This window comes from Lynx canadensis, chromosome E1, assembly GCF_007474595.2.
Source record: "Lynx canadensis isolate LIC74 chromosome E1, mLynCan4.pri.v2, whole genome shotgun sequence".
NCBI lineage: Eukaryota > Metazoa > Chordata > Mammalia > Carnivora > Felidae > Lynx > Lynx canadensis.
The window spans coordinates 5,966,004-5,978,234 of record NC_044316.2 but is presented as its reverse complement, the minus strand read 5'-3'; the positions used below and the strand labels follow the sequence as shown (position 1 = coordinate 5,978,234).

The window sequence follows — 12,231 nt, the reverse complement described above, 5'->3', positions numbered from 1 at the left end:
TAAGGAAGGCCTAAATTTAGGGAGTCAATGATCATAGCTTTAAGAGGATTCAGAAAACCAAGGTTCCATTGACTGAAGAAAGTAATTCTATAGACTCGTTTTCATTTCCAACTACGAGAGCTTTCTCAAACCTTTGCAAAACTGCATTGTTAAATGCAGACGTCCAGGAGTGACAGACCTCATTTCCAGAAAGTTCTTATCCAACCTTACCCGACATTAATACTCCAGGCCCTCAACCTGTGGCACAGGCACTCCCAAACTTTGGTGCACATTAGAGTTTCCTGGCGAGATTCTTAAAATCTGGATGTCCAGGTTACCATCTCATAGCAATGAAATCAGAGTATCTGGGGACAGGAGTCCAAAAGACCCAGTATTTTTAAAGATCCCAGGTGACCCCAGCAGAGTTTGGGAACTAACACCTTACCATACTGCCCTGTCCCTGTCCCTGTCCCTGTTTATGCCATGCTGGGGTAGGGGATTAGTTACATAAATAGCCAGCAGGCACTAAGAGAAAAACTGTCATGTATTATTCAAACTTGAACCTCTCAGTCTTTGTTCACAGATATAGCAACGAGGTGAAAACAAATGATTCATGGACAAAAGGACCCACTCCTTACAGATTTTCATTACATTCTAAAACCATCTCCAAAATTCCAACCTGGAGATCAAAGGATGAACCTGTAACCATGCTTTGTAAAAAAGCAAATCCGGGGCCCCTGGGTGGCTCAGTCGGTTAAGCGTCCGACTTCGGCTCAGGTCATGATCTCATAGTCCATGAGTTCGAGCCCCACGTCGGGCTCTGTGCTGACAGCTTGGAGCCTGGAGCCTGCTTCAGGTTCTGTGTCTCCCTCTCTCTCTGCCCCTCCCCCGCTCATGCTCTGTCTCTCTCTCTCACTCTCTCAAAAATAAATAAAGATTTAAAAAAATTAACAACAACAAAAAAACCAAACCCAAAATGAAAAATGGGAAAACCACCTCATTTGTGTCTCTTTCTCCCCTGCCCCCACAGATCAATGCGGTAACGAACTCTATCAAGCCAGGGAGGGCAACATGTCAGAAAAAGATTCTTGAATATCATTGATATTTTTCTTCAATTTCATATGAAATGGTCAGAGTCTCCTTAAAATCTGATCAGGTAATACAAGCAAGAAAAGTTGACACGCTTGGTTATTGCTTTTACTTCTTCCAAAATTCGGAAATGTTTTCTCAGGTTACTGGAACTGATTTTTGTAGCTACTTTTAAGGTTCTCAAAATATTCAGAATTTTAAAATCACTTCCCCAGAATTCCCACATATACTAGTATTCATAATTACCATGCTTCAAGACTGTAGTTCAAAGACTAATACACTTTGTCTAAGTAACCACTTCGGGAACCCACATTCCCAATGCCAGATTCCAGAATCATAATAAGTCATACTACCAGCTTTTATTCACGCAAATTCTTGTCTTGTTTAGGACATATTTTCACCAACCAAACCTAGTGACGAACTGTCTTAGTAATCTTTTTCATGATGCAGAAGTATCCTAACGTAAAGAAGATTCGTTTTTGGGGCGCCTGGGTGGCTCAGTCAGTGAAGCGTCCAACTCCTGATTTCGGCTCGGGTCATGATCTCACAGTCCGTGAGACTGAGCCCCACATCGGGCTCTGTGCTGATGGTACAGAGCCTGCTTGGGATTCTCTTTCTCCCTCTCTCTCTGACCCTTCCCTGCGTGCACACGCTCTCCCTCTCTCTCAAAATAAAGCAATAAGCACTAAAACAAAAAGAAGAAGAAAGAAAGAAGCAAGGAAAGAAAGAAAGAAACAAAGAAAGAAAAAGAAGGTTCATTTGTAATGATCATTGTTCTCCGATCACTGGCAAGTAAACACCATCCCTATGGCTCAGTGTAATCACTGGTGAAACGTCCAACAGTGGGCAACCGCTGAGCGTAGCTGAAAAACAGTTAAAATTACATGTAAATTGGAAGCAACGTGTTTTAAATTATTCACTGATTTGTGGGACATGGTAGACAGGCTCAAAGGTGATCTCCGCGATCTGTACATCCCTGGGGTTCCCATCGTTGTGTAGGCTCCTCTCTCTGAGTGTGGACGGGACCTATGACCTGCTTCTAACCAAGAGAATGTGGCAAAAGACATCATTCTCATGAATACATTGTGTCATACAGCATTCCTGAGAGACGAAAGGAGTGTTTCATTACTACCTAAATCACAGAATAGCAAGTTATAATATTACCTATTTAAAGATCAAATTTCAGAATTATGGAGTAGCTCTTCAAATAATTTCGCTTACTGTAGCCTGCTGTGTAGTTTCTGGAGAAGGTCTTTTTTTTTTTTTTTTAAAGGGAACAGATTGACACCTACGGGGTACAGGTTATCTTCTTGGACTAATGTAAATGTTCAAAAACTGAGTACACAAGTCTGAATACAGGAAAGTACACAACTCTGAATACAATACAGTACAACTGAATTGTACAGTATAAGGGGTGAATTCTATGGGATGTGAATTATATCTCAATAAAGCTGCGAAGACAGAAGATGGAGGGCAGGATGTGGTCACCACCCACAGTCCATTTTCTCATTTAGACTGGAAAAAAGTTGTGGAAACCACAAAAAAAACATGCTACGGTTATGCCATCATGAAGGTGTGTTCATGGAGTCTTTGCTCCTACCAGGCTGGCAACCTTTCCAGCGAAACTGAATCAATTTCACAGCTATTGTTTTAAGAGTTAGTGGCTTCCAAAGAAGGACTGGATAGAGATACAGCGCTGTAGGGGCGCCTGGGTGGCGCAGTCGGTTAAGCGTCCGACTTCAGCCAGGTCACGATCTCGCGGTCCGTGAGTTCGAGCCCCGCGTCGGGCTCTGGGCTGATGGCTCAGAGCCTGGAGCCTGTTTCCGATTCTGTGTCTCCCTCTCTCTCTGCCCCTCCCCCGTTCATGCTCTGTCTCTCTCTGTCCCAAAAATAAATAAATAAATAAATAAATAAATAAAAAAACGTTGAGATACAGCGCTGTAGTGACCACACCTGGAAGCCTGACCTGACCCTTTACCCTCACACTAGAGCAGTCAACCAGTGAAGCAACTGTACCGAGTGCCCGAAACCTTAGCGGTGGTTTTCTATGGAGGCAAATGTGTCAATCGAGATTTAAGTGTTACTTCTATTAGGCATATCAGAAATTCCCAGTCATTTCATTATTAATTTCTTACCTGAAAATTAGTTCAGCTTAACTCCACAAATCTGTAAGCGATCCCCAATGCCTTTCTCTGCCTCATCAGTAACTAAGTTCAGCCTATGACCTTTTCTTTACTCTTATATTCAGCCTTCTAAAATGCATGGTAAGTGTGGTCCACATGAGCAATTCTTAACCCAGACATCTTACCCATTCCCTCTGTTGGGTTTATTCAAGAAACAAGCAAGCGATGGAGGTTCCAAGTCTCAAATTAACCCAAATCTCATACACAAACACAACCCCAGCCCCATATCTAACCACCTACGCAGAAAAGTCCCTAAGAAAATCGGTAACGTTCTCCTCTGGATCTAGAGGTCTTCAACATGGAAACAAATTTTAATAGTTTTTGTTGTAAGAAGACCTGTAATTAGACAATCAAGTGATACACACTCCAGTTAACAAGTGAGCTATACACTTACATATTTAATGCCTACAGATCACAAATCAGATTTAAAGAGCACCCCTCTTGAATACAGTATTTCCAACAGGATGTACTTGGGGATAGATCTCAACAGCAGGGAAGCTGTTTAGATACAGACTGATGTCACCATAAAATATTTTCTCTTATATAAAGGGAAGTAGGAGTTGAGTGGCAATAATAAACCTTGGTGATATCTACAGACACCAACATGAAGGATTAAAACCTAAAAAGAAAAAAAAATGGATCCATTTTATTAACCAATTTGAATCAAACTTGAAAAAAATCGGTTCGTGGACACAGTGCATCTTACCACCAGATTCGCTAATTAACGTGAATGGACTGGGTCCGTGTCCCCTGCGGTCATATCGTCATGTTCCAAAGACTATGTTCCCTGGCCTTGTAAAGGGATGCCGTATGAATGAGTGAAAAAAATCAGAGGTTCTAGGCCTTCCCTCTTCTACTCTTTCAGGGAACCCTCATTCCCCTGCCCCCCAGGCTTCATCTTTCCACGGAGAGGGATCTGGTGTCTCACCTGAGCCCTTACAGGCTGACCAGAGAACACGAATAAAGAAACTGAACACACTCAGGTCAAGTCCTCTTTTGAAACCAGCCTTCCTACACGGAGGGTACAGATGCTCTGGGTATCCCTCTGTCATGCATTATGAGAGGCTGCCACTCACAGGATGGGGAAGTCTAATTACATGAGGCCACGAGGAGGAGTCAGCAAACTATTCAGGTCTCAAATGCAGAGCTACATTTCCCATTTTGTCAAGAATAAGACAGGGGTAGGGGCTCCTGGGTGGCTCAGTCAGTTTAGCACCTGGCTCTTGATTTCTGCTCAGGTCATGATCTCACAGTTCGTGAGATCAAGCCCCATGCTGGGCTCCGTGCTGACAGTACGGGGCCTGCTGGAGAGTCTCTCTCTCCCTCTCTCTCTCTCTCTCTCAAAACAAAGAAACAAGCATTTATCAAGGATAAGACAAATCTTACCATCTCTCTCAATTGGTGCCCAATACAAAGGGAATGAAGCCTTTTCCACTTTTTAACTAGACTTCTAGAGAACCAAAAACCAAGATTTTCAAACATTTTCACAAAGTATTAGACAGTAATAAAACGAAGTGCGATCGTGCAATTCCTAGGGTTCAAAGAAAATATAACAATTTCAATGTGACCTCAGAGCCTCCAGACACCAAGAATTTCACCGCTTTGCAGCTAACCCTATAAACTAAAGTCAATTCCCTTTGGCCTCCTTGTACAAGTCCTCAGAAAGACAAAAGACAAATACTTTTGGTGACCTGAGTCATAGCTGTAGCTTCAAAGTCCCAGTTTATTCCACTTCTAGAAAAAGCTCACCCAGAGTCTCAAGGGCAACAAGGAGATCACGTGCAGTCTGCCGACTGCAATTTCTGTCCTAAGATACAATTTCTGGGGGCACCGGCGTGGCTCGATTGGTTGAGCATCTGACTCTCGATTTCGGCTCAGGTCAGGATCCCAGGGTCGAGGCAGCAAACCCCGCACCAGGCTCCACAATGAACATGGAGCCTGCTGGAGAGTCTCTCTCTCTCTCTCTCTCTCTCTGTCTCTGCCCTCCTCCCCAGCTTGCGCTCACTCTCTCTCTCAAAAATAAAAATTTTTAAATTTTAAACGTTTAAAAAAATTTTTTTAAAGATATAATTTCTGTCCTAACTAAATAGCAGGCCTAGAGAAGAAAATAACAATAATAAATAAATAAATATATATATATGAATAGCAGAAAACACACTCATGGAGAGAAAAGGTTTCCTGACTCCTAAGCTACACTCCTAAGGGGAAGAAAGGTTTCCTGACTTTTCCTGGAATACCGCTTTCTTGAGACTAAGGGACTGTGTTTTATCAGCAATGACTTCCAAATCTCTCTCATTTTCCCACTTCTCTGGATGATTTTCTACAGAGTATCCTTAGCTGCTTTCAGTGAATCCTCCGTAGGATTCCGCCTTCAAGCACCTGATGATCCATCCGGGGAACTGAGCCAGCAGCCCCCCGTGGCAGTTACCGCCAGCTGCCAGCCAACACCTGTCCCCCTCTTCTCGATAAGGTCTTCTTTATTCGGGGAAACACTACACGCAGCTAAAACGCTACTCTTCCCAACTGCTATGGAATCACCTGCGCTCCCCCTCCCCCCTTTCCCGCCAAAATTCATGTCAAAGCCCTAACCCCCAGCGTGACCGTATTGGAGACGGGGCCTACAAGGAGATAATTATGTTTAAACGAGGTCATAAGGGTGGAGCCCTGATCGGATGGGACTAGTGTCCTTCTTAGAAGGACCCCAGCGGAGACAGGCTCTCCCCCACCCTCACGCTTGCACAAAGCAGAGGTCACAGAGCAAGATGGCGGCCACCAACGAGCCAAGGGAAGAATCCTCGGGACGAAACCTACCTGGTCGGCACCTTGATCTTCCCGGCCTCCAGAACTGCCAGCAATAGACTTCTGTTGTTGGAGCCACCCAAGCTGTAGTATTTTGTTATGATGGCCCGAGCGGATGGAGAAGGCAAACTTCCTTGTGGTTAGAGGCAGTAGGATGAATGCAGTATTTAAAAGGAGCTGAGCTCGGGCGCCTGGGGGCTCAGTCGGCTCGGGTCACCATCTCACGGTTCGTGAGTTCGAGCCCCATGTCAGGCTCCGTGCTGACAGCTCAGAGCCTGGAGCATGTTTCAGATTCTGTGTCTCCCTCTCTCTCTCTCTCTGCCCCTCCCCTGCTGTGCTCTCTCTCTCTCTCTCTCTCTCTCTCTGTCCCAAAAATAAATAGATAAAAGGAGGTGACTCAGCCAGAAGGAAGGTCATGGGTTTTTTCTTCTCTTTCTCCCCCTTCTGGTTCTTGTTGCCTGGAATACTGGTGAGGACTGGAGTTCCAATCACCCTCAAGTCCCTTGAGAATGGAAACCATGTACTGAGAATGAGGGAGAAGAAAATTACGGCTCTCTAGACTCTGATGACCGTGAAGCCATTTCACCAACCCTATGCCTACCTATCTCCAGACAACATCTCCAGAAAGAGAAATAAACTGTCTTACTTAAGCCGCTATCTGTCCTCACCGCTGATGCTGTTGATATGCAAACTCATTTCCGGTTAATGCAGCCCCCAAGGATATCTTATTTCCCAGCGATTGTCACGGGAGGAGGTCCTTAGCATCTGGCAGTGGTGAAGAGGGAGGGAACAGGTGGAAGTCTGGTCATGACAAAGACTGGGAAGTGCTATGAGCACTTAGTGGCTGAGGGTCAATGATGCTAAAATGGTTTCAAATCCACAGACCAGTTACAAACAGGCCAAGAACACTTCCCTGAATAAAGTCCTTAACTCTGGCATCCCTCATTTCTTACAGCCAGCCCTAATCATCCCTGTTCCCAGCGACTAGCAGTTCCAACCTCTAGGGCAAACATGCCCAGACAGACAGACAGACACACACACACACACACACACACAGAGAGAGAGAGAGAGAGAGAGAGAGAGAGAGAGAGAGAGAAACCGACACAGATACTGTGGGCATCACAAATAAGCAGAATATGTGTGTTTTCTTTTACAAAACATGCAAAATGATGGGTAGAATGAATCCACGCAATACAGACCTTATTAAGACGCAAATGCGATATAAGAAAATTATTTTTTGAAATCAGGGGGACATCTTGTTACATGAAAATCTGAAAGCTGTCATTTCTGAGCCCACATGTTTGCAGTGAAGTCCTTTAGTGTACCCTCTTTGATCACCGACCCTCTGGACAGAAATGACCACTTTGTCTTTTCACTACTTACGGAACACTGAATCATCACTACTGCGTTTTCACTACCATCCTTTCACTGATTCGGACTGATGTGTACAAGTTTCTAAAATCCTACAGATTCCCCTCCCCCCCCCAAAAAATAAAAAACTGTGACATGATGTTCCAGAGCATTCCTGAGACTGGACACTGGGAAAAGCTTTATTTCTATCTAAAGCATCCAATAAAGCTGCCCGGCTTTGCACATAGGTGGGTGGACTTGATAGCCAGCACGGCCACGGCTACCTGGGATGTCTCCAGTTCATCTTCCACCCTTACCCTCTGCTACATCCAGAGGGCACCCTTCTGTGCTAATTCAGCAGCAGGATAAGTACTCGGACAAACATAAAGGGTATAGGCTAAACTGTTAAGCGAGTGCCCACAGAGCCCCGTCCACAGCGCCCTTTTCCCTCACGCCCACCTAAAAGGTGATCAGGGGTGAGATCACTCTTTTAAGCCGCAGTTTGGTTTCTTACTCTTAGAGTTGGACTTTTTTTTTTTTTGCCACTTGGCGAGCAAGTGTCTCTTCCTTGGTTAAGTCCCTGGGAGAACACCCCTGAGCCCTCCTGCCAAAGCTTTGTTTCCCTGCTGCTGCTTCTGCTAAGAGTTATTAGTATATGTTATTAACTTATCGACTGACTCTTGGTCCTGTGCTGTAAATATTTCTCCAGAGCGTGTTTACCTTCCCATTCTATTTATGAATTTATACCTGTAAAACATTCGGAAACGTGCATGCTCTCAAGTCGATCGTGCCATTTCACTCTGCCACGCAGTATCATTCAAGTTCACTTCCGCGTGCGAAATGGACTTCCTTCCACCATTGCCTTTCCAGCTTCCTGCCAATGCCTTATTTTCTCACCTATCACCTAATCAATAATCCTGTTCCCTATTTATCCAAATTTGCTCTCCCCTCGAGATTTGCTGGGGGCGCCAGGGTGGCTCAGATGGTTAAGCGTCCAACCTCGGCTCAGGTCATGATCTCACAGTTCGTGGGTTTGAGCCCCGCGTCGGGCTCTGTGCTGACAGTGTGGCGCCTGCTTGGGATTCTCTCGCTTTCTGTCTCTCCCCACTCTCACTTTTTCTCTCTCTCAAAAATAAACTTAAAAAAAAAAAACTTGCTGATCCTTTTTTATAAACATCATGATGTCTTCTACTGTATTAAGAATGCCGTAAAGTGCTGCGTTCAGAGATGCTTTCTCAAAGTCAAGAAGACATTGCTTCCTAGTTCCAGAATGCCTGCTCCCATCTCACAGGGAGGATACGTGTGGCACTCACGCTTGGGCCACTGTGGAGCATCAGGGACACAGACTTACTCTCACACTTGAAACAAGTAAAAAAACAGACAAAGTCTGAGATGGTCTTGAAGACACTGGACGTCAGGCATGAAAGGGCAGTGAACACCGAGAAGCAAGAAATACACACGGTGAGCCTACGGCTGTCCCCAGCTTCCGGTCTGGAGGGGTCCACACACTGCGAGGGGACGGGGGACCAGGGGGACCGAGGCACCTCCTGGCAGTATCCTGGTGTTGAGCAGACAGATCTGGGTGTCTGAGGAGACCAAGGTAGCCAGAGTCTAAGAAGCAGAGTTCCGGGATAAGAGAGCGCTGCACAGAAAGAGAACCCCACAGATAGTCACGGAGCCCTCCTTGGTCAGCACGCTCTTACAAAGACCCTACACTCGCCTGGGGAAAGAACCCCCCAAAAGGATTAGAGGGAACAATGCCCAGGCTGGAGCGGTACTCAGAACACCCACCAAAGCTGGAAAGCAAGAATCAACAGGATCCAGCTGTTTCCAAGTAACTTAACCAAAGAATCGTAGGAACGCAAAAACACCTGGCACCCAAAGTCCGGCCTGCAATCTAAAACTCAGCAAGGATGCAGAGAAGCAAAATAAGGTGGCCCAAAATGAAGAGAAAGATCAACCAATTCTAACTGAGTCAGAAATGGCGAAGATGCCAGAATTAGCAAAGACAACGAAACCGTGCTTACGACTCTATGGTGTGTGTTCGAGAAACTGAAGGGCAGACGAATACATCGGACAGATGTGGGATATACAAAAAGCAACGAAACCAAACGTCTAGACAGAAAAGCTAGAACAGGTCAGGAGGAAACTTTGGGGGTGGTAGGTATGTTCACTAACCTGCCTGGAGTGGTGCTTTCACAGGGTATACGCACGTCAAAACTTCCCAAACTGTACACTTTCACTACGTACAGTTTATTATATGTCAACTATACCTAAGTAAGGTTGATGGGAAAGAGAGAAAGAGACTGTCTTTGAGCCTCACTCTCCTTGTGGGAAAGGGATTTGTCCATCCCGTGTCTATATGTTCAAACCCTGTCTGTAGTTCAAGGCCCCGGGGCTCAGGGTATTCCCAATCAGAGCACGCACTGCTCCAGAGGCAAATTCTCTCTTGATGCCCTTGTCCTCGAATTCCATACTCTTCAACGGACAGCAGCAAATCTAAGAATATAATCCTCAGTCTATTTTGCTACCACGACCCTTCTCTGCGTCCACGCTGCCCAGATGAAATGTACCTACATCCATCTGGCCTCCCTCCCCAGTTATTTTCTGGGACTTGCTAGTCGGGGGGGGGAGGCCTTGGGGTGGGGGAGGCACTCTGTCTCTTAAACTAATGGTTCAGAAGAGGCCACACTTTCTCCTGCGGTCTGCAGGAATGCCCTAAGAGAAATCCTCGGTAAATCTCTTCTTGATTCCTATAGAGACTCCACGTGGGATTGTCTTAATTTTCTGTGTTTTATATATCTATCCTTGTTTCTTAATAAATAGTTTAGCAGGATACTGCTTCTCCTACATCATTTTGCCCTACAAATCTGAAATTGCTTTTACAAAGTCAGAACATTAGTTCCTGAAGCAAGTAACGAAGGACCAAGAATCTTAATCCCTTTTCATTCATAACCTGTAGCTAGCTGTGTGAACTGTCTTGTAAACTATGGAACATTCTCAAGCTCACCTTTATTATTCTGGGGCAGGGTGGGCATTTACCCAAACTAGTCAATGAGGAAAAAAAAAAAGATTTTATAGATTTATCTACACTCTAAAGATTTATCAACAGACACACTTAGGAACACAGGCTATTTTATATAATATACCTACTTGAAACAGAGGGTATTTTTGAACCTCCTACAGTGCTTACATTTTAGCTTGTGTGAACTGTGATCAAACCAGCTTAATTTAATACCAGTCTAGGCTGTAGACCTTAACTCACTCTGCTTCCTTATGTATACTCTAGGTGCCTACAGAAAAATAAAAAGGTAAACATCTAATTACAGTTGAATCTGGATCTTTCTGTGAAGAGAAGCCAAAGCACACCACTCAACATGTGTGCTAGTGAATGCACAAAATAGCCTGTGAAAGGAGAAAAGAAGAAAACATTCTTCATGCCCCCAGCTTCCGGACATCTCCGCTTGGGTTTCAGATGCACACAGTCACAGACTAACAGAATCGTCCAGGCTTGTCCTTCAGAAAACCCTGCCTGGAGGTCCTGGATTGGGTCCAGTGCTCTTCCTCAGCACCCACATATGCTAAAATCAGGAAACACCCAGTCTGGGGCCCCTGGGTGGCTCAGTCGGTTAAGCGTCCGACCTCGGCTCAGGTCATGATCTCGCGGTTTAGGAGTTTGAGCCCCACATCCGGCTCTGTGCTGACAGCTCAGAGCCTGGAGCTTGCTTTGGATTCTAGGTCTCCCTCTCTCTGCCCCTTCCTCCCCAAAACTAAACATTAAGAAAAAAAATTGGGAGGCCTGGGTGGCTGAGTCCGTTTAGCGTCCGACTTCAGCTCAGGTCATGATCTCACAGTTTGTGAGTTTGAGCCCCGCATCAGGCTCTGTGCTGACAGCTCAGAGCCTAGAGTCTGCTTCAGATTCTGTCTCCCTCTCTCTCTGTGCCTCCCCCACTCACACTCTCTCTCAAAAATAAACAAACATTAAAAAAATTTTTAATTAAAAGAAGAAAAAAGAAAAAAAAAGAAATACCCAGTCCATGGCAAATTCCTGATCTGCAGTCCCAGCAACGTTTTCTTTAAAGTAGATTAGGCTAGTTTGGTACTTCTTCTTAGTTTGGTATCCCCCTATTGTGGGTCCACATTTAACTGTTTGTGCTTAATTCTTCTGATAATTCCCTCTATCGAGTCAAACTCAGAGGTCTCCTTTGAAGGGGCACAGGGGAGGATACAGGCAACAGGCCAGGGTCCCTCAAGTCGCAGAACAAGGAGGCTTCTGTCCGCAGCTCGGGCACCCGGGCTGGAATCTCCTGTCTACAACCTGATTCTTCACCATGGGCGTGTATCACTTCTTAAACGTTCCCAAGTACTCCCCAGTCTGCCTCAGGAAACATCCCACGGGAGCAAGGACACCGTGGCTTACTGATAGGAGGGGGACACCGCAGACCTCTCCTGCCCAGGCCAACAGCTCCCGTTCTCCCACAACGACACACACCGCCCACCCGGAGTCCGGTCTCCAGTTCACAGCTCTGTCCCCCGGCGTATCCACTCCACGCCGCGGCTCCTCCGCTCGCTAATCAAGTCTACTTATCTTCAAGCACACACACGCACTCCCCACTGCCGTGATCTGGACAGGACTCTAATTCCCCAAAGCTCTGATTCTTTTGGGACCAAAATGCCAAATCCACTGTGTTGTTTCTCGGGGGCGGGAGCCAAGGAGAGACTGATAGGAGGCACTAGGCCCTGCCCTTCGTCAGCTTCCCGCAAATGTGTGGGTACTTTTTCTCCCAGATATTCTGAGACTATCTCTGCCCTGCGACTTCCATTTGCATCA

The 12,231-nt window shown here is 45.6% G+C and overlaps 1 protein-coding gene across 1 annotated transcript in view; it reads right to left on the bottom strand.

The window, feature by feature from the left end:
* MAP2K4 (mitogen-activated protein kinase kinase 4) overlaps window positions 1-12,231 on the bottom strand; it is a 139,678-nt gene that overhangs the window by 70,790 nt on the left and 56,657 nt on the right. The window lies entirely within an intron of this gene.